Source organism: Lissotriton helveticus, chromosome 3_2, assembly GCF_964261635.1.
Source record: "Lissotriton helveticus chromosome 3_2, aLisHel1.1, whole genome shotgun sequence".
NCBI lineage: Eukaryota > Metazoa > Chordata > Amphibia > Caudata > Salamandridae > Lissotriton > Lissotriton helveticus.
Genome location: NC_136062.1, coordinates 324644795 through 324665810, shown reverse-complemented (window position 1 = coordinate 324665810; position 21016 = coordinate 324644795).

The following is a 21016-nucleotide window of genomic DNA, read 5'->3' as shown; positions in this document are numbered from 1 at the left end:
CGACAACACCACACCTCAACATTCACAACAACAAGCCAGATCAGCGATAAGAACACAAGACACTTGATAACGCGTGTTAGCAGCAGGAAATTGACACCTGCTCTGACCTGGTGTAAAGTCAGACCACAGCCTGCACAACAAAAGGGAGCACAGTCCACAGCCACACCTGAAGACAAACAGGTGGCAAGGTCCAACTGAACATGCAGGACGGACACCCAAGAGGGCCAAAACACCCACCAACACCCCACCCAGGCCTGCAACCCCCTCCCCCCCCCGGGCCCACCCCCAACCCTGGACCAAGAAACTGCACACCAACACCACAAATCCCAAAACAAATATTCTGTCTGATGTCGCACAAGCAGGAAAATCAACATACATGCGTGACCACAAAATTGAGATTGAGTTATACAGCTATGCAATCACTCACACCAAACACCATTCAAACAAATGCCAAAACAACCATTCGGATGTGACCTAGCGGGTCCTCACTGGACAATCCGTAGGACACAACCTGGATCACTAAATCCAAGAGAAGAAGGTGTGCCACGCACCCCAAAAAAGGAAAGAAAGGGAGAGAGCGAGGGAGAGAGATGGAGTAAAGTTGCACAAGTAGCGCAACACCTTGCAGGGCACTTGGATCCACATGCCAACATGTGTGTGTGCATCGCCATCCGTACACCATGAGCCCAAGGCTGTTGCCCAATCTCAGCACCAAAGCCACATCACATTCCAAAAACACAAGTAGAAGTCAGACAAACCTCTGGGATGAAAACTCCATTGGAGTGGAAGAGGTGTGGCGCAGCGGCCAGGGTGACTGACTTCAGAACCTGGGGGCTCACGGCTCAATCCCTGGGGCCGGAGGCAGATCAGTCCAGCACCATGTGACTCCGGACAATAGCTTGCCTAATCTTCCCGACTGGCCCCAGCGCCTTGACACCTTTGGGTAATTGTTTGCGCTTTACAAATACTGGACATTTACAATTTACCAAAGCATAAGGCGGAAGGACACCTGCACTTCTGACCTTGGTCCAGAATGTGCATGGAACACCCTGAGAGAGATGCCATGAATGTGTACGACTCCCATACCGCGCATAGCTCACATAAACTACCCAACTCATCCACACCCCACACACAGAAGCCCCTGCCGGATATACCCCAGCATTCGATGTCCTTGACACTCACGGAATCAGCAACCCATTCAGCCCAACGTTCACACACATTCGAATCATTGCTCAGAGCTGTGGCATATCCTCTACACAACTGCTTCAGTTCAGAAGAGTTGCCGTTCCATGAGACGCACCAAGGCAATGGCAGGCCATACCGGGCACATGCACAACCCCCGTCACATGGAACAGTACTGTGCATGTATGCTGCATTTACGGGTCGCAGTGCCACTGTCAGTGCTGCGGATCAGTTACAGGCTCAGCTTCCGCATTGCCTACGTCACCTGCACCCATCCCTGAATCCACTGCCAAACATGCACATTCGAGTGTCCCATGGAAGTCTGCCTATTCAACCCAACCGTAGATGAATTGAACTATGACTTGAGTGCGCACACCCTGTTGGAGCATGAACAGGAGCGTAGCCGAGACAGACGTGAATGGGATGCCTTGACATACTGCGTATGTATTGGCAGTTGTGCATGGGAGATTGCACAATTCCACGTGTGCAGTGACCACACAGAGACGCTCCCCATTGGGCTGTATTGTGGATCGGTGAAATGGCGTGGGCTGAGCACACCTGCCCGGACCAGTTAATGGATTGGGTCACCCTGGTGTTCTTTGAACACGACAACAACATACTATTGCAACACATTGCACATGAAGCAGTGCGGGCATTCATGGACGATTAACTACGTCCCTGCAGCCACATCCGTTTGTTACCCACAGCACCTGTCCCAACAACTTGTTGCATCATGGTGATTGCTCACATATCCCGCCACAACAGAGGACACGTCTGCAATCGTCCAGACTCTGGATGCATGTGCGTGGCACAACGCGTGTGTACACACACATGTGCAAGGTGATGCAGGTCCATGGTCGCAGCAACACAGTGTTGTTTGGCAACGTTGCCAATTCGGACACACTGCTGGGAGAGAGCACACACATGGCAATGTAGCACAACATGTAAACCTGTCGGACCCTTTCACCTGAACACTGTCAGCGGCGCAGACAATGGGAGCACTCTGGTGGCAGAGCACTATGCAGATCCCATGGGCAGTGAGTCATGCCCCCTCACAAGGGGCAATAGGTAGACACCAAACTGACACTGACACGCACATCCCAATAAAGTCGATGCCACCCACTGGTGTTTAACTGTGAGGTGTGTTGATTTGATTGGCCACTCGTGTGCCACAATGAGCATTGTCCCTACACAGGGAGGAACTGACTGACGCATGTTGGGGGAGAGCACACACATGGCATTGCAGCACGACATGTGAAGCTGTCAGACCCTTTCACCTGAACACTGTCAGCAGCGCAGACAATCGGAGCACCCCGGTGGCAGAGCACTATGCTGATCCCATGGGCAGTGAGTGTGCCCCCTCACACGGGGCACTGGGCAGACGCCAAAAAATACATGACTCATCCAGCAAGGCAAGGTGGGCTAGGAGCCTTGACATCCATGATGATTGTCGTACATTTTGCACCACCATTTCCTGAACCTCGAGATGTACCCATGCTGCGTGCAAGTGTCTTAAGCATGTCTCTGACCATTGCCTCATCCACACTGACACACACATCCCAATAAAAGCTATGCCCCCCCCACACTGGTGTCTAACTGTGAGGTGTGTCGATTTGATTGACCACTCGTGTGCCACAATGAGCATTGTCCCTACACAGGGAGGAACTGACTGATGCATATGAAATGGGGGTGGGTCCCTTTTGCAAGCTCAACCTCTGTGAGCCAGACATAGTTTTGGGATAGGTGCTGGCTGACATGTACACTTACCTGACTTCAGCGATGTGAGTATGGTGTCCAACCTCTGACCACGTGGAGCAATGCCATATATCATAAAAGAATGTGTCCACACGGATGTGTGTAAGTAGGTATGCGTCGTGAAGTTCTGTTGTCACATGTGATGTAGGACACCACTCCTGGCCTGCTACCGGTTTATTCACTCCTACACACAACTCTATTCAACACATGGACGTGTGCCTTAGTTGGGGGTTTCTGAGACTGTTGTTGATGTGCAATGGGATCACAGCTCGTACTCACCTTCCCTAATCATCTAATTTGCCATGTGTCTCAAGGATACACATGCGCATTGATGTCAGTTACCATGGTGTACCTTCATGTGCAATTATTGTCCCTACATCCAGCCATACTTCCATACGTGAGTGAACATAGTAATGACACATCTGTGTGATTCAGAATGTTTTATTCACATTCAGGTGATTGATGGAGCTGGAGCTGTACATGGCCATCCAAGCCCACATCACATGGTAGCCCAGTGGTGCACAAACCACAGTCCTTTGGGGATTGAGAAGTGATTAGGAAGTGGGAGGTGCAGTCCGCAGCAGGATTGCTGTGTAATTGGCCAGCAGTGATGAAATGGGAGTCCCTGTTGGGGTCCGGGTGAATGTTGCTGAGTGTTCCGGGTGTCAGTAGGAGGTGCTTCCCAGAGGTAGATGCCTAGGGTAAACGTCGTTTATAACGCGGTGTTTACACAGCACGACCTTTACCACGCTGCCATTACAACGCAAGTCGTTACTACGACTTGCACTGGCTGGCGCTGTTGGTTAAGGAATATTGTAATTTTATATTCCAACACCTTCCCTACTGTTACTTGGACTGGTGTTGGAATATAAAATTACAATATTCCACAATCCGCGCCCTCCAACGCAAGTCGTTGTAATGACTTACGTTGTAATAACCGCATTGTAAAGTACTGCGATCTAAAAGATCGCGTTGTACTGATGTACATCCATGCCTAGGTCATCACCAGGCAGGGACAGGGCATATGGTGGTGATGGATGCTACTGCGTCCTTCCTCACACAGTAAGTCCCATCCTCTTCTTACTCCAGTGATTGGGATTCTGAGTCCGGTGTGTCTGGTGTGTGTGGCGGGGTGATGTCTGCATCACTGTGTGCCACTGACAACAGACTGTGAGGGTATTTGGGCAGCATCGCCATGTGCCACGGACACATCAGGGGTCGGAGCTGCGTGTGTCGATATTCCCGCTGCAGTCATTTAGGAGCGGCTCAGTGGCAGCAATGGCAAGATGAAGTACTGCAGGGCATTGAAGTTCCCAGATACTACTTGCTGGTGTCCAGCTGTGGGAGACATACTTCCTGCCTTCATCTGCTCCATGGTCTACATTTGCCTCTGCATCTGTGCCAACTCTGTGCTGTAATCGCTGGTACCTGTCTGACCAGACAGTTCTTGTAGTAGATTCATGCCCCAGTGAGGTCAGCCAATGCCAGTTGTGAGTGTACAGTTACTACGCATGTGCGGGACCTGTTGTGAGCCATGGCCTATGCTGTTGGTGTTGCACTTTGTACCACTTTGCCGTCAGTGCTGATGTTCTGTGATTGCTCTGTGTGTTTGCTGCATTGTGGGAGAGTTGCCCTTGCAGCTCTGATTTCGTGTAGCCTTCTCCCTTTGAGGCAGAGTTCCTGTGAATTGTGTGCTTTTCGGACCTGATTTGTTTTTGACTTGGGTCATATGTGCTCTTGGACAGATTGTGTGGCCTGGTGCATTGTTCGTCTTCTGCTTGTATTGTACGGCATGCATTTTATGTGCACGTGGACATGTCAGAGTGTGACGTGCTCCTTTACGGATGTGATCCGCACTGGGCTTCCTCCATGTCGATTTGTGGGTCATCTCATGTTTTTGGGCTGCTGCCATGCTATCGGGCATGCAGTGTTACTTGCATAGTCAGTGTGGGTCACAGAGTCACTGCTTTGCTGGATTCAGCACATAACCATAGGTTGGTTGTGATATTGGTGATCTGGAGGGGCCCACATTGTGGACATTGTGGACGGGGGGCCTACTTGGCATTTCTATGTGTGGTGCAGTGTGCCAAGGATATCAGTGATATGTTCCATGATCATTGTGGGTGTTCAGTGTTCTACACATAATTGTGCATGTGTGCCATTGTGCCCATCTCCCCCCGTCCCCCCGTCCCTGGTCGTTACTCACCCTGTTGCTGTTGGGTCAGGTAGTATCGTGCTGTGTCCAGGCCCCCAATTCCTGCCACCGTCTCCACACTGCTGACAGGGGGCACCATTTCCTCCAGCTCATCCAGCTCCTCCTGTGTCGCAGGACTCCGACCTCCAGTCGCCCTTGCTGCGTTGCTTTTGGCAGAGAGCTTGCCTTGATTTGGCTATGCACTTCATGCCAGAACCTCTTGACCTCCTCCGGTGACCTCCTCGACACTCTGACTGCATTGACGTTGTTGACGATGGGGGTTCAGCTTGTCATCTGCACTCGGTCCGGGTGCATCCATGGTGCTACGCATTTAGAATTGGTTCATTTTTTATTTTATTTTCTATCTTTTATAGTGCATTTTCCCGCAAGACACATGTGATTTGCAGGCCTGTGGCTGGTTTTCTCTGAATTTTGTCCCCGCAATTTGCCTCATCGCATGTTTTTTTCGTTCGCGTATCGCATTTGTGCTTCTTGGCGCGGATTTTCACACAGTCATTTGATGAGATATCTAGTGTCTATTGCTTGCTACCGCATTGTTGTGAATTCCACGTTGACACAGGGTCATTTTCCGGCGATAAGCTGCGATGTTGAAAGTTGCGTGCGCTACTGTAGCAGTAGTTAGCACAAGTTCTTGTGAACATACTCCTAATTTATATTGGAATTGTGATTTTCAAGCTTTCCCATCACATAGAACAGGCTAGTTAATATACTGCAAGACACACCATATGTTAAAGGTAGGTGGGGATAAGTCATCCACTCTGAGACAGACAAAGGTAATTGCATGCACACATAACAATCACTCACATTCATTGTATTAATTCATTGTGTACACAGACTGCTTTGACCCCCCCGCTTTGCCTACGGCGGTTGTTGGGTGCGGGCGAGTGGGTGCTATTGCTGCTGAACATTAGCTTAAAAAAACTGCCTCTTTTTTAAGACTTCTGCCGCGCTGATTGCTAGCGCTGTATTTTAACTATTTGCACTGTGCTTTTATTGTGTACTTTATTTTCACCCTTTTTCCTTTTCGTTATCTGAGGCGGTAGCCGGATAACATCTTGCTCTGCCTTTGCCTTTGCCTTTGCTTTTGCTCTCCTGCTCTGCGTAGCCCTCCTCTCTGCCTCACTGTGCCGGTGACGCCGCGCAGGAGCCTACATTAAGTGGTTCCCTTCCTCACGGCCGATTAGGTGCCGCTGGGGACTCTGGGACTTGTAGGAAGAGTGTGGTGGGAGCGGGAGTGGCCATCTTGGGGGGAGCCTGGCACGCTGGTTGGCTGACTAGTGTTGCGGTTCTCTCTGACGCCTCTCCGCTGAGACGGCATAAATTCGAGCATCCGGACGTACCAGGTTAGACTGCTTTGACCCCCCCGCTTTGCCTACGGCGGTTGATGGGTGCGGGCGAGTGGGTGCTATTGCTGCTGAATATTACCTAAAAAAACCTGCCTCTTTTTTAAGACTTGTGCCGCGCTGATTGCTAGCGCTGTATTTTAACTATTTGCACTGTGCTTTTATTGTGTACTTTATTTTCACCCTTTTTCTTTTCGTTATCTGAGGCGGTAGCCGGATAACATCTTGCTCTGCCTTTGCCTTTGCTTTTTGCTCTCCTGCCCTGCGTAGCCGTCCTCTCTGCCTCACTGTGCCGGTGACGCCACGCAGGAGCCTACATTGTGTGGTTCCCTTCCTCACGGCCGATTAGGTACCGCTGGGGACTCGGGGACTCGTAGGAAGATTGTTGTGGGACCGGCAGTGGCCATCTTGGGGGGAGCCTAGCACGCTGGTCGGCTGACTAGTGTTGCGGTTCTCTCTGACGCCTCTCGGCTGAGACGGCATAAAATCAGTGGGTCCTCTCTCCGCGCAGCGGACGCGCAGTGCGGACTTGCCTAACTCGTGCCTAAGGAGCGCCGAAGGAAAGCCCGTCTGCGCACATAAGTGTCCCGGAAGGCGGACTGGTGCGGTCGGGGAGGCTTCGGATCCTGTGCATGTGGGTACCATGTTGAAGTATACTGCAGCAGAGCTACTGGCTCTTAAAAATGGGGTGAGCACCTGCTGCACGGTCTTTCCTGGGCGGCATAGGGGTAAGAGGTGATGCCCGGGCTGTGGCTGGCTTCCGGGCAATGCCCCCGCCTCCGTCTCTTCTACCATTGCTTCCTCCATCAAGCATTCATGTCTGCTCCTTAACACAAGATCTTTGAGCAGACACGCTTTAGACATCTATGAGCTTCTGGTCACTGACGAACTTTTTTGTTTGTTCCTCACAGAGACGTGGCTGGGGGAGGCCTCAAACCCAGACATAGCCACTGCAATCCCCCGTGACTATGTTATTTTTAGGCAGGATAGGGTGAAGGGCAGGGATGGAGGTGTGGCAATCGTGGTGAACAGGTCTGTTACATGCTCCATTATCCCTACTGATGTTATTCCAGGCTGCGAATCCTTGGCCTTTTCCATACTGTTGTCACCACACCAATCATGCACAGGGCTATTGATCTATAGGCCACCGGGATCCATGGGCTCTTTTTATGAAGAGCTGCATGCAGTGGTATCGGCACTGTGTCTGAGGGCAGAGCACTGTATCGTGTTGGGGGATTTTAACATCCATATGGACGAAGGGGCGGACGTGGATACTATTAAGATCTGTGATATCACTTCCCCCTAGGTCTTTCCCCCTACCTTAATACACCCACTCACAGCAAAGGCCATACCCTTGACCAGGTTTTCTCCACTGTTCACATTGACATCTCTATTCCTTCTCCTGTGCTATGGTCGGACCATTTCTTGGTTAATTTCCACATCCTAGGCACTAATAAACCACTATGCAGTACCCCTTTACGGCCGTGTCAGGCCCCACAGGCTTATCATCGGGTTTCTCTTGAAATGTTGGCTCAGGCGCTTCTACTTCACCCATGCCCGTTGTCTGGGACTTTAGAGAGGGATCTGGCTTCTATGCAGACATGGCTTATGGAAAGGTTAGATGATCTTCCCCCCGAGATTGCCCCCCACAAATCTGCCAAACGTGCCTCTGCGCCGTGGTTCACGGAAGCCTTGGCCTTGACACGGAGGCAGGGTAAGGTTGTGGAGAGGGCCTGGCGTCGCCAGTATGACATCACAGGTAAGGTGGCGTATAGGGCCTCCATTAAAGCCTATCATCAGGATATTCTGCTTATTCCTCAAGGAGAATTGAGGCGGCTACCAATTCCTGCAAAGAGATATTTACAATTGTAAGGGAATTTACTGCCCCTAAAATGAGTACGCCGCTATGTGCGCACTCGGAATCCTGGGTGTCCTCACTTGCCAATTTCTTTTCCAGCAAAATTAAGACCATTCAGGACCCTTTCTTGTTGGCTGGGGTAGTGGCAGACCCCGCCTCCAGTGCCCGGGCAGGGCCGTTTTCTAGCTATGAGCCCACGTTTTCGGAATTTCCACCTCTAGCCGTAGCTACATCACTGGAGCTCTTAGCTAAACTAAAGTCTGGGTCCCCTCTTGATCCCTGCCCAGCCAAATTTTTGGCTAAAATAGCTGAGGTAATAAATCCCCTTGTTAATCCCGTGCTGAACCTTTCTCTCAGAACTGGAGTGGTACCTTCAGTCTGGAAGCAAGCTATGATCATCCTGTTACTAAAAAAGCCCAGTTTGGATCCGGAGGTCTATGCTAACTATAGGCCTATTTCCCTCTTTCCAGCCTTTGCTAAAATCGTGGAGAAACACATACATACATTCCTCTCCAGTTTCCTTGAAGCCACAATCTGTTACATTCCACTCAATCGGCTTCCGTACCAACTTGAGCACCGAGACGGCGCTGCTGGAAGTTACCGAGGCAATCAAGGAGGTATTGGATGCAGGAGGAAAGTCCATGTTGGTGATGCTTGACCTGTCGGCGGCCTTTGACACCGTCCCCCATGAGGGTCTCCTCACCAGACTTAGTGAGATCGGTCTGCGGGGGACGGTGCTCAGCTGGTTCAGATCTTTTTTAGCGAGCCGCTGCCAAACAGTCTGGGCCCCCCTTGTTATGCGGTAGTGCCGCCACTGGAGGTCGGAGCTCCCCAGGGCTCTGTTTTGAGCCCTATCTTTATGACCCCTCTGGCGGCACTGGCGGAGTCGTTCGGGGCCCAGATCGTGTCGTATGCCGACGACACTCAACTCCTCTTCACGTGTGGGAAGGGGTCTGAGTTCGACGGTGAGAACATCCGAGGGTGCCTTGGGGCTGTTTTTAAATGGTTTTTAAATGGTTCCAGCTAAACAGCCTCAAGTGTAACAAATCTGAGGTGCTCTTTTTCGGCTGTCGGTCTGATCCAAGCTGGCAGGATTGGTGGCCTCTAAATATGTTTCCTCCATTGGCTGCATCTACGATGGCCAAGAACCTTGGAGTTAAAATCGATAACGGCTTAACGCTGAAGTCCCAGATTCTTGGCTTAGCAGGAACATGCTTCGGCATCCTTAAGATGCTCCGTAAGTTCCTTCCCTTGCTCTCCTTGGCACACAGGAAAACTACGGTGCAAGCCCTTATTGGATCGCAGCTTGATTATGCCAATGTCATGTATTTGGGCCTGCCGGAGTACCTTCTCCAACGTCTACAGGTCGTTCAGAACTTGGCGGCTCGGGCCATTTTTGGTCAACATAGGCGAGCCAGAGCGTCTGACCTCCTGTACATTCTTCACTGGTTGCCTATCCGGAAACGGATAGTTTTCAAGGCACTTACTTTGGCCCACAAGGCTTTTCATGCTACCGGGGCCAAATATATTCAGAAGCGGCTGGCTCTTTATCAGCCTGCCAGATCTCTGAGGTCAGAGTCGCAGGCTCTGGCTGCGGTCCCAGTCATAAGAAGAGTACGGACTGGTGGCCGTTCTTTCAAGCGCTTGGCGCCTCAGCTCTGGAATACCCTGCCGATTACTCTTCGTAGGAATACCAAATTGTTGGCCTTTAGGAAGGACCTAAAATCCTGGCTTTTTGCTCAGTAGGCCTGCCACCTCTCTGCCTGCCACCCTTTTTCCACCGTAGGTCATAAAAGCGCCGGGACACTCCTCGGAGTAGCCGAGCGCTATATAAAACACCACCTAACATTAACATTAACATTAACATTAATGCACTCATATAGCAATTTAGTAAAGACGTTTGATGAGAAATCACTAATTGATTTATCATGATGGAGAATGTTTCCATCCATTTGTTCTATATTAGTATTAGGGGTTTCATTAGTGACATCACTCATTGCTTTACTTGCAACGTCATTAGTATTGTTTCCAAAATTAGTTAGCATTAAAAATGCGTACAAGGACAGTTAATAGGGTCCACATAAATGTTAATAGAAGAACACTACATAAGCAAGCTTAAATACATCTACGTTTTAGACTAGATTTTGGATGTCCAGTCACTTTTGCTTTAGCCATCTCGTATTCTATAAAAACAAAAATCTATCTAAACCTATGAACTCTAATCAGCTAAAAAAAAAAAATCTAACAATAGTAGTGTATTCCTACACTTCAAGGCTTTCTTCTTTTACCCCCTTCTTTCATTTCTGTCTTCTGGGTTTCTGAATCTTTTTATTTGTTTTCTTTTCAGTTGGCCAGGTTGCACCTCAACTTGTCACAGTTCTCTTAAGGCGGTCTCAATTTGCTTTCATCAGCTTGCTCAGTGTCACAACTGTCATTTTCTTCACTTGGATCTGAGCTTTCAATTACTTCCAAAATGACGTAAGTCCCTTCAGGTGCTGTGGTTTTCTTGCTTGGAATTCTTACTCTCCATGGGCATCATTTATAAGGCTGTGCGTCACTTTTACACCGCCGGTGCATCAATTTTTGTGACGCACCAGCAGCAAAAGAAATTTGCCTTGTTGCACCATATTTACAAAGTGACGCATCTAGGTAGATGTGTCACATTGTGAACCCCTGCGCTACATTATACCTGCGCCAGGTATAATGTATGCAGGGGGGCGTTCTGACGCAAGAAAAGGTCATCGAAGTGACGCAGTGAAATCTATAAGATTTCACTGCGCCACTTCTAGGACGCAAATGTTTCAATTTCTTACGCCTGCCTCACAGCAGGCGTAAGACTGACGCAGGCCCTTTCACATGGGGCTTGCCCCATGTGAAAGGACACATTGCTGGAGTTGCGTCACTTTTGTGACACACCCCAGCAATGCGTCACTTTTGCGCCATACAGATACGTCAAAAATATTGACGTGTCTGTAACTCCTTGCGCAATGATGCGCCATACTGTAAATATGATGCATCATTGGTGTCGCAAGGAGGGCATAATGAAAAGTGACGCATCGCTGTTTTTACGCAGCGATGCGTCACTTTTCATAAATGAGGCCCCTTGTCTTTCGTACTAATTCTTCTCCTGATACTTCTTGTTCTCTTTGACTTGAGACCTCATTACTTAGCTCAGGTCTTCGCTTTGACTTTCAACAACAACAATACTTCATTATGTTCCAAAACATTTTTTCTCTGTTTTATTTGCATTATTCCAAAATTTCATGTAATTTTTTCCTTTTTTCTGTCACAAGGCAGATGTTAAGGCCTGGAGTGGCATAGCTGTTACATTTAGAAATTTTACATGCATAAAACGTCTGCCTTGTGACAGTAAAAAGTAAAAAATTACATAAAATGTTGTTGTTGTTTTTGGGCAACAGTTACGCTGTGCATCCGGTTCAAGAGTGAGACTTCAGGCCTATGAAAAGTAATTTATGTTCATGTGGTACAGTGCAGACCACTAAAAACCCGGGTTACACGCAAGAAGATCAGAATGAGAAAAGAAACCTGAAACTATGTTTGAAAAAAGAGAAGACTGGTCTGCATTTCCTCACCCCCCTTATTGGATAGATTACTAATGAAGAGGCCATTCTGCCCTTGCACTCCTATTTTTGTGTGTAACACTGCTCTCATGTCAGGAGAAGCCGAGCCTTAGTACAGTGATAGTCCTCGGTGCCTGCATTGTTCATGTTCGCATGAGCCGGAAACTTTCCACTGTGGGCGTGGTTGGAGGTTCTTGGGAAGATTCATTACGTATTGTAGACGTTCTCTAAAGCCAAATTCGATTCTGCCCTCACCAAAGGTTGTAGACCAGGTGGGGAAGATGCTGTCACAGCGTCCGACAGACTTGACGAGCGCATTACCGCGGCCCTGGACGACACAGCTCCCCTCTGCCAAAAAAAACCCTATAGTAGATCTCATATATCGGCCCCTTGGTTTAGCGAGGAACTCCGCCTAGTCAAAGCGGAATGTAAGAAATTAGAAAGACAATGGAGGGTGGCGTACCTAGATCAAGCTAAACTGAAATATATAGGCAGACGCAGGGAATATCACAACCTAATCAGGCGCGCAAAAACCAACTACTTTTCAGGTAGGATTGGAGAAGCTCATAACTCCACCAAGGAGCTATTTAAATCTATAAAGAAATCTCCATTTGCAGCTCCTCTGTCGACCCTTCCTCGATCTCAGTTGAGTCCTGTAACCGCATTGCCACCTACTTCTCTGATAAAGTGGCTAATATCTATTCCGCTTTCACAGGGGGTAAGGAAAAGGCAACAGAGTTCAGGGAAAACCTTAAGTTAGACGAAGGTACAAATAGGTTAGGCAATTTTATTACTCCATCCTCTAAGGAGCTGCAGCGGATTTGTCGCTCTATTAAATCCGGGTCCCCCTGTGATCCGGCATCACCGAAACTTCTTGGAGGAAGTATTGAAATCCAAAAAACGTACATTAGAGATGTTCTCGATATCTCTTTTAAAACCTGCAATGTACCTAAAAAGTGGAAACAAGCAATTGTGCTCCCGCTTCAAAAAAAATCGAACCTCAGCTGGGACAGGATGGACAACTTGAGACCTATTTCCCTTCTCCCTTACATGGCCAAGGTGGCAGAAAAGGTGGTCAATCTTCAACTTATGACCTTTGTGGATGAATCCAATCTTCTTCATCCCACTCAGTTTGGATTTCGCCCACGCCACTCCACGGAGTCTGCGCTGCTCCTGGCCACTGAGACCATCAGGCAAGGAGTAGATGAGGGACAAACTATGGCACTCATCTTGCTCGACCTAAGTGCCGCCTTTGACACTGTAGCACATTCCATCTTGCTACAGTGTATCAACAAGAGTGGAATCAATGGGATGGCACTCAGGTGGATACAATCCTTTCTGACAGAGAGAGGCTTTCAGGTTAGACAGGGTGAACACTACTCCAGGATGTTCAATCTCGATCAAGGGGTTCCCCAGGGCTCTGCCCTAAGCCCCACCCTGTTCAACCTTTACGCCTCCCCTGTAGCCACTATTGTGGAAAGATATGATATTCAACTTGTATCTTACGCTGACGACACACAGCTGGCCATCTCTCTATCAAGGGCACCCGGAATTGCGGCCGCCAACTTCAGTGCGTGCATGCAGGAGCTTGCCTCCTGGATGTCGAACAACTGCCTGAAGTTGAATGGCTCCAAGACTGAAGTGCCCGTGGTGGGGGGGGCACATCTGTGTGGTCCTCAGCATGGTGGCCGGACTGTCTGGGCCCTACTCCTGTGCCATGTCAACAGGCCAAAAACCTCGGGGTACTATTTGACTCCGCACTATCGTTTGCTCCCCAGATTAATCGGGTAGTGGGAATGTGCTTTGGGATACTCAAGACCTTACGTAAGGTCCTTGACCTGCTCCCTGTTGGAGACAGACAGACCCTTGTGCATGCCCTGGTAACATCGAGACTCGATTATGCCAATCTCCTTTACCTGGGCAGTACGGCCAGTAGTCTCAACCATCTCCAAGTATTGCAGAATGCGATACTTGAGGCCGCTTATGCACAGGGGCACTGCCACATTGGCCTGGGGCGGTGTGAGACTTTTCCAGTCTGAAGAGATCGGGAAGGCCGGCCGCGGTGCCGCAGTGGTGAGGAGTGGGACGGCTGCGGCAAACTGGACATTGCTTTGCCAACCTAATAGTACCATTCAATCCAGGGCCTCATATGGCAAACAAACAGAGGGCAGATTGCAACCAGCGCACCCTCTTCCCCCCTGTTGTGCAATTAAACTGCGTGTGAATAGCAGTTAACTGGCAGTGTACAAGGAGCTGGCTCCCCACGACAAGCACACCTGATTCTGCTGACCGTGCGGTGTGGACCTATAGTGATGGCTCTTAACAGATTGGGGGACCTGGGTGGCCCGGCTGCACGTGAGAGGTTCATGTGGTGTGCCACTCCCATTGATCTCTACGGCCTGACTCAACCTGCATTGTAGATCCACCCTACATTTGCTCAGGGCTGAGGCTATACTCGTAGTGAACATTATATCCTGCACCTTTTTCTGTCTCTTCTTGGCACTGAGCACTAAGTGTATCCATGTTGAGGGATCATCGCACTTCCCAGTGCAGCGCAAATGTCAGCTACTCTTTTGCTTTATTGTGCCAAACTATGTTAGGCCTTGCGCCATAGGCGTTGTGGGTCTGGCAGGCTCCAGGTGCCTTCTCCATTTGGAAACCGCGCAGTGGCTGCCTGCCCCACGGTGTCGCCGCTGCCGTTGAGGACCACCGCCCATTGCCTGAATATTGATCACTGGTTTAATGAACACAGCTACCCCGGTCTCACCAGCTAGCGAAGATAGGGCGCATTGGCTTTTCAAACTGCGTGTGCTAGAGCAATGACTGCGGCAAACATAGCGCAGGTGGCTGCCAGTGGCCCGGAATCCCTGCGTCAGTCCCCGGAGTGCCCAAGCTGCCTGAGAAAGCTACAACCAGTGCCTTCTCATATTGGAGTGTGCGCTGTGTCTGGGGTGCTGCCATTGGTAAACCGAACAATAAACAGGCCAAGATCAACTTCGAAAAATGCACCACAAGGCTGCAAGATATGGGGTCGACGCCGATCACCATGGTGCCCGAAACACACCTAGAGCCCGACCAGGAAGACAATATCAACCATGCTGAACGAAGTAAAGGTCAGCCTGCGTGAAATAAATTCTAAACTTGACTCCCTGACGCTGCAAATGAATCATGTTTTGCAAAAGGTAGACAAACATGAATCCTGCATTGACACTTTAGAAACCCGGGTTTCGGATTCAGATGATCGTCAAGTGGAGACACATGAGCATCTACTTCGTATGGACAAGATACTAGACGTGATTAAGTCTCGCAACCATGACCTTGAAGTGAGATCGAGACCAAATAATGTCGGCAGCACGGGCATTTCAGAATCAACGAATATTGCATACATGTAACAGTACATCGAAGGTCTGCTTATAGAACAGTTTGGCTCTGGTCTGTCAGAGATTTTCCAGGTGGGAAGGGCTAACTGCACTTTAGGCCCTAGGCCCCTTGGCGCACAGCTGATACTGGCCCGTCTACTGAACTACAGAGACAGAGACACTGTCTTAAAGCTGGCACGGGAGAAGGTGGAAACAGAACACCAGGGCAACAACGTGAATTCATCCTAGCCAAGAAACTCTTCCAGAAGTCCGGCACAAAATATGCCATGTTATACCCTGCGAAGCTCCGGGTAGAGACTGAGGGCAAACCGTTGATTTTCACGGAGGCCAGTGCTGCTTTGAAGTTTGCCAGGCAAACGCAAAGAAAGCAGCAAAAGAGAGATTCGGCGGCTGCGTCACCGCTGAGCAGCCAACTGAGTGACAATGACTGAAGTGCTGTATATGTGGTTTGTGTCCCAAATGTGCAGTACATAGCCCGCAGCCACATGTTGTATTGATGTTCCTATTGTCTAACAACGTAGTAATCGGGTAGTAATAATTATACTCTGCCACCCTGTTGTTCTGCGACAGGGCAGTTCGCTGGCAACTCCAGGCCCCTGGGGATGATTCCCTTTAGCCAGTACCCCCTGGAGCAATGTTTGCAATGGGATGTTTTGGGAATGCACAACCTGATTGGGGGGTTGGTGTGGGACTGTGTTTGTTCTTTGTTGTTTACCACAGTACATATCAAGCTAAATGTTGCTGATAGTCCCTATGGCCAGTGTCATCCATTCTTGTCAGAGAGATACCACATACTCCGCCAGACTATTAAGGGATGAGGGTTATGCTCAATGTTCTACACTGATGTACACGCTACTACATCCGCAACGGTTTTCCTGTTCAGTGCTGTGGATGTTGGGGTCCGGCAAGGGTACCACACTTCAGGGAGACTTCGTGTGGATGGGAACATGGCTAAAACATAGTATATTGCACCACCATAGACGCTTACCTATTGGTGTTCAACTTCCTCGCATCTTTTTCCAACAATGTTCAAGCAAACTTGCATTACCTGGAACGTGCGCTGTCTTAACGGCCATGGCAAGTCCCATCTGGTACAGTCATATCTCATTAGACACGCTGTTCACATTTGCCTGATACAGGAGACCCATCTCAGGGAATCTGCCAGATTCAGGCTGTTATCCAGCAGATGGAGTGAAGTGCACACATCCAGCTACTCCAATTACTCACAAGGGGTGGCAATACTGATAACAAAAATGGTATCCCATGGCAAACGTTGAAGGTGGTTAGTGACCAAGACAGTATATTATTGTTACTTCTGGGTAAATTGTTTCAGCAACAAGTTGTCATTGCCAACGTATACAGTCCGAATGTGGACGATCCATCCTTTTTTAACCAGGTATGGCAACATATACAATCATTTGGAGATGCTGCACTGCTCTGGGGGGGGGGAGATTTCAACACTGTATTGTCTCTGTCGGCTGACAATCAATCAATCATAGTACTTGTAAAGCACGCAACTTACGGATGAGGGTCTCAAGGTGCTGAGGGGGGGAGGGGTGCCGCTACTGCTCGAAGAGCCAGGTCTTGAGGAGTCTTCTGAAGGCGAGAAGGTCTTGGGTCTGCCGTAGGTGGGTAGGGAGGGTGTTCCAGGTCTTGGCGGCGAGGTAGGAGAAGGATCTGCTGCAGGAGGTCGTTCGTTGGATGCGGCGGACGGCTGCGAGAGCGAGGCTGGTGGAGCGGAGCTGGCGGGTGGGGGTGTGGAGGTTGAGTCTGCTGTTCAGGTAGGCTGGTCCGGCGTTGTGGAGTGCTTTGTGTGCGTGGGTGAGGAGCTGGAACGTGGTCCTCTTGTCTACGGGGAGCCAGTGTAGGTCTCTCAGGAGGGGGGTGATGTGGCTGCAGTGGGGGGCGTTGATGATCAGTCGGGTGGAGGTGTTTTGGATCCGTTGTAGTCGTCGTAGGTTTTAGGCTGGGATTCCTTAGTAGAGTGCATAGGACTAGAACATTGTGCACTCACCATTCACAGGCGGCTGCAGTTCTCAGGGGCCTGATCTCTGATTACCACTTGCTTGACACATGGCGGGTATTTCATCTGCATGCTCGAGAAGGCACATGCATCACGCAGCAGCATCTGGCATGGTCCAGGATAGACTGTTCGCTTACTTCCAGGGATTAACACGCTTGGATCACAGCGGCTGCACATCACTCACATACATTATCAGACCAGACCTCAGTAATTTTGTTTCTCACAGTACCCAAACCGTATAGGCAGCCGTTCATGTGGCGCTTTCCGTCGAACGCTCAGTTTGATGCGGCTTTCGGAGAAGGACTCAGGGCACACATTACGGGATATTTTGAACACAATGCAGGTTCTGATGAAACCGCTAGCGTGCTCTGGGAGGCATTTAAAGTGGTAATACGGGGGGCATGTACAGCTGGACAGTATGGGGTACTCTGCGGCCATCTGTGGGAGTTGAGATAAGCTAGAGACGGAATTTTGCACCCTGTAAACACAATACTGCACTACATCATCCTCCACAACATTGGGGCACATGCACAGCAAGCTCATGGAGTTTCAAGATGAGGCATTACGTGAAACTAACTTCCTCCAAAAGCATACCACTGCGCCACGCTACGGTGAAGGGAATAGGCCGGGCAAAACGCTTGCAAATTTTCCGCACCCACCTAGAGCTTCCTCGTTTGTGGCTGTCTTGCCCACATCCATTTGGGACATAGTGCATACTCCACCAGACATTCTAGACACCAGGAAATCTTTCTACGCACAACTGTATAATCTCATTCTTGCCCATCTGATTCTGTATTGGGTGACTACTTTGGCTCCTTTGAACTACTATGGCTGAGCAGGGCACACCGGGAGTATTTGGATGTCCCGTTTACTGTAGAGTATGTGCATTGGGTTAGAAGCAGTCTGCCTGCAGACAAGGCACGTGAGCAGACAGCTTGACGTCCAAATGTTATAAAGAATATTTGGAACTTCTTGCTCCTCACTTGTTAGAGGTTCATCAGGAGGTGCTGCAGCTGGGAACTCTTCCCGGATCCATGCGTGAGGCACTCATCATCACACTGTTAAGTCTGGATAAAGATCCCTCCCAATGTTACTCTTACCACCCCCTCTCCCTGATTAACTTGGATGTGAAAATTTTCACCAAACTCTTATCCACGAGACTCCAGCCATTGCTCCCACTGATAGTCAGACCTGATCAATCCGGCTTCAAGTTCATACTGGGACGGTCAACTTCCCATAACATACAGACGCTTTTCGGTCTATTGCACTATCTAGCCCCATATGTTACAGCCATTACGGCACTTGTCGACGGCAAAAAGGCGTTCGACTCTCTGGAGTGGGGGTTCCTGTTCCCATTGCTACACAGACTAGGGCTTAGCCCACTTTTTATTCAGCAAGTCAAACTCCTCTATATATATTTTTTTTTTTCTCTGAGTTTTATATAGCGCGAACTAGAACCGAACCGAATCAGTTATCAGAGCGCTTTACATAGCACCAGTTACGTTACATGAGGACACACTTTCATTTTTTTTTCTATTTTTTTTAGGCACGGGGAGATTAAGTGATTTGCCCAGAATCACAGTGGGGTTTTTGGCGTCGTTACCGAGACTCGAACCCAGATCCCCAGGTCCGAGGTCGAGCGCCTTAGCCGTTAGGCCAACCCCTCTTCACGGCGCGCCTGAGGGTAAATGGCTTGGTCTCTGACTCTATACCCATCACACGGGCACCAGACAAGGTTGCCCCTTATCGCTGTTGCTGTTCGCAATAGCAATGGTGCCCCTAGCAGCCCACATACACCAGCACCACACTGACAGAGGGATAGGGTTCACAACCAGAGGGCTTACGGTTTCAATACACGCCGATGATATCACTTTGTATAAGACAGATCCCAACGAGAATTTTGGTCCAATGACAAGGTAACTTGTCAGTTTTGGTGGACTGTCTGGGGTAGTCATCAACTGGAGTAAATCCGAAATTGTTCCACTAACGCCTGAGACTCAGCAATTCAACACCGACTATCTAATAGCTTGGATCACTGGCCCGACGCGATATTTGGATTATTGGATTAGCAGCAACATGCAGGATATATGGTTGGCGAATTATGGCGAGTGGGGGACTGGATGGAGGATAGAGCGAAGAGGTGGATGTCTCTTCCCCTCTCATTGGCAGGTCGCATAGCGGTGGCAAAGATGATTGTTCTGCCCTAATTACTGTATTTATTTACTACTATTCCTATCCCTCTCACAATGCATTTTCTCAAGCACATACGCTCACTTATAATAGAGTTGGTCTGGGGGGGAACAACCCAAAATATCTTGGGGGGTAACATTACCTCAGGCACAGGGTGGGCTGGCAGCCCCGGATTTCACACTATGGAAGCCTAATACCGGTCGGTAATGGCCGAAATTACCGAATTTTGTCCGTTACCGACCGGTATTAGGCATTTGAGATGTAGGGGCCTAATTTAAGGATTCAGTAATTTACCGAATCGGTAATTTAAGGAATCGGTAAATTACCGAATTCTTAAATACTGATTCGGTAAATTACCAAATCCTAAATGTAGGAAGCACTCAAGGTAGTGCTTTTCACTTGTAAGGATTCGTTATTTACCACCAACTACAAGTTGGTGGTAAATAACGAGAACCGTTAAAAAAGCAATTTTGTGCTTTTTTAACAGTTCCATGTGGCAGACATACATGCCCATAGAGACCGAAAGAGTAGTGCCTGGTCCCATAAGTACAGCACTCTATCAAACCTACAACGTCCACATGATGAAGTGGACACAGTTGAAACCCTGCAGTGGGCTTGGGGAGGCCTCCATAAAAGGGCACACATGGAAATACTTTACGCGCCATCTATGCCACTGTCTAATAATCCACTGCTGCCCCCATAGATGGATGCCAGGGCGCAGTAATGCGTGCAAGTTTACAACCTTCATCTTGTCAAAATGTGTTCCCAGACAACAGCTTTTTAACATTACAACAAATGTGTGGTCTTGTCCCGCACACTGCGCTTGACATGTTATTTTACTATCAGATTTGTGCCGCTTGCAAAAGCAAATTTAAGACATTCCCTGGCCCACTCCCACATTGCCAGCACTTTAAAACATATTGTCAGTGGAATCGGGCCGTAAATGTACCTCCTGAATCTACACCATAACACAACTGGACTTTCTGGTTACTGTTCCACCATCCCATTGGGCCTGGGAGGAGGACTTTGGGGGGAGCGCCACTGATGAACAATGGAAATTTGGCTGCTGGCAATTAGTGCTACAGTCCCCCAATTATTGCTTCAGGCTCACCCACTTCAAATATCTCCACCGGTTATACTGCACCCCCACACAACTGCATACAAGTGGTTTGCGCTCAGATGCCAACTGCTGGCAGTGAGTGTCCTCCCAAGCCACCTTTCTCCATTCAGCCTGGCAGTGTAGGGCCATAGCAAATATTGTTTGTCAGTATTGCACCATATAAAGACTATAACTTGTCAGGAGCTCCCTTGCACTCCAATGGTTGCACTGCTAGGTGTCATTTTAAGTGTGCCGCCAAAGTTTAGAAAGCTGCCGTTATTATTATTAGCAAAAAGACAGGTGGCTTTACACTGGGGTGCTGTCTCCCCCCCAACTGTAAAGGAGTGGGTCCGGGATGTGAGATACTGCAGGACACAGCTGGAGTGTTAC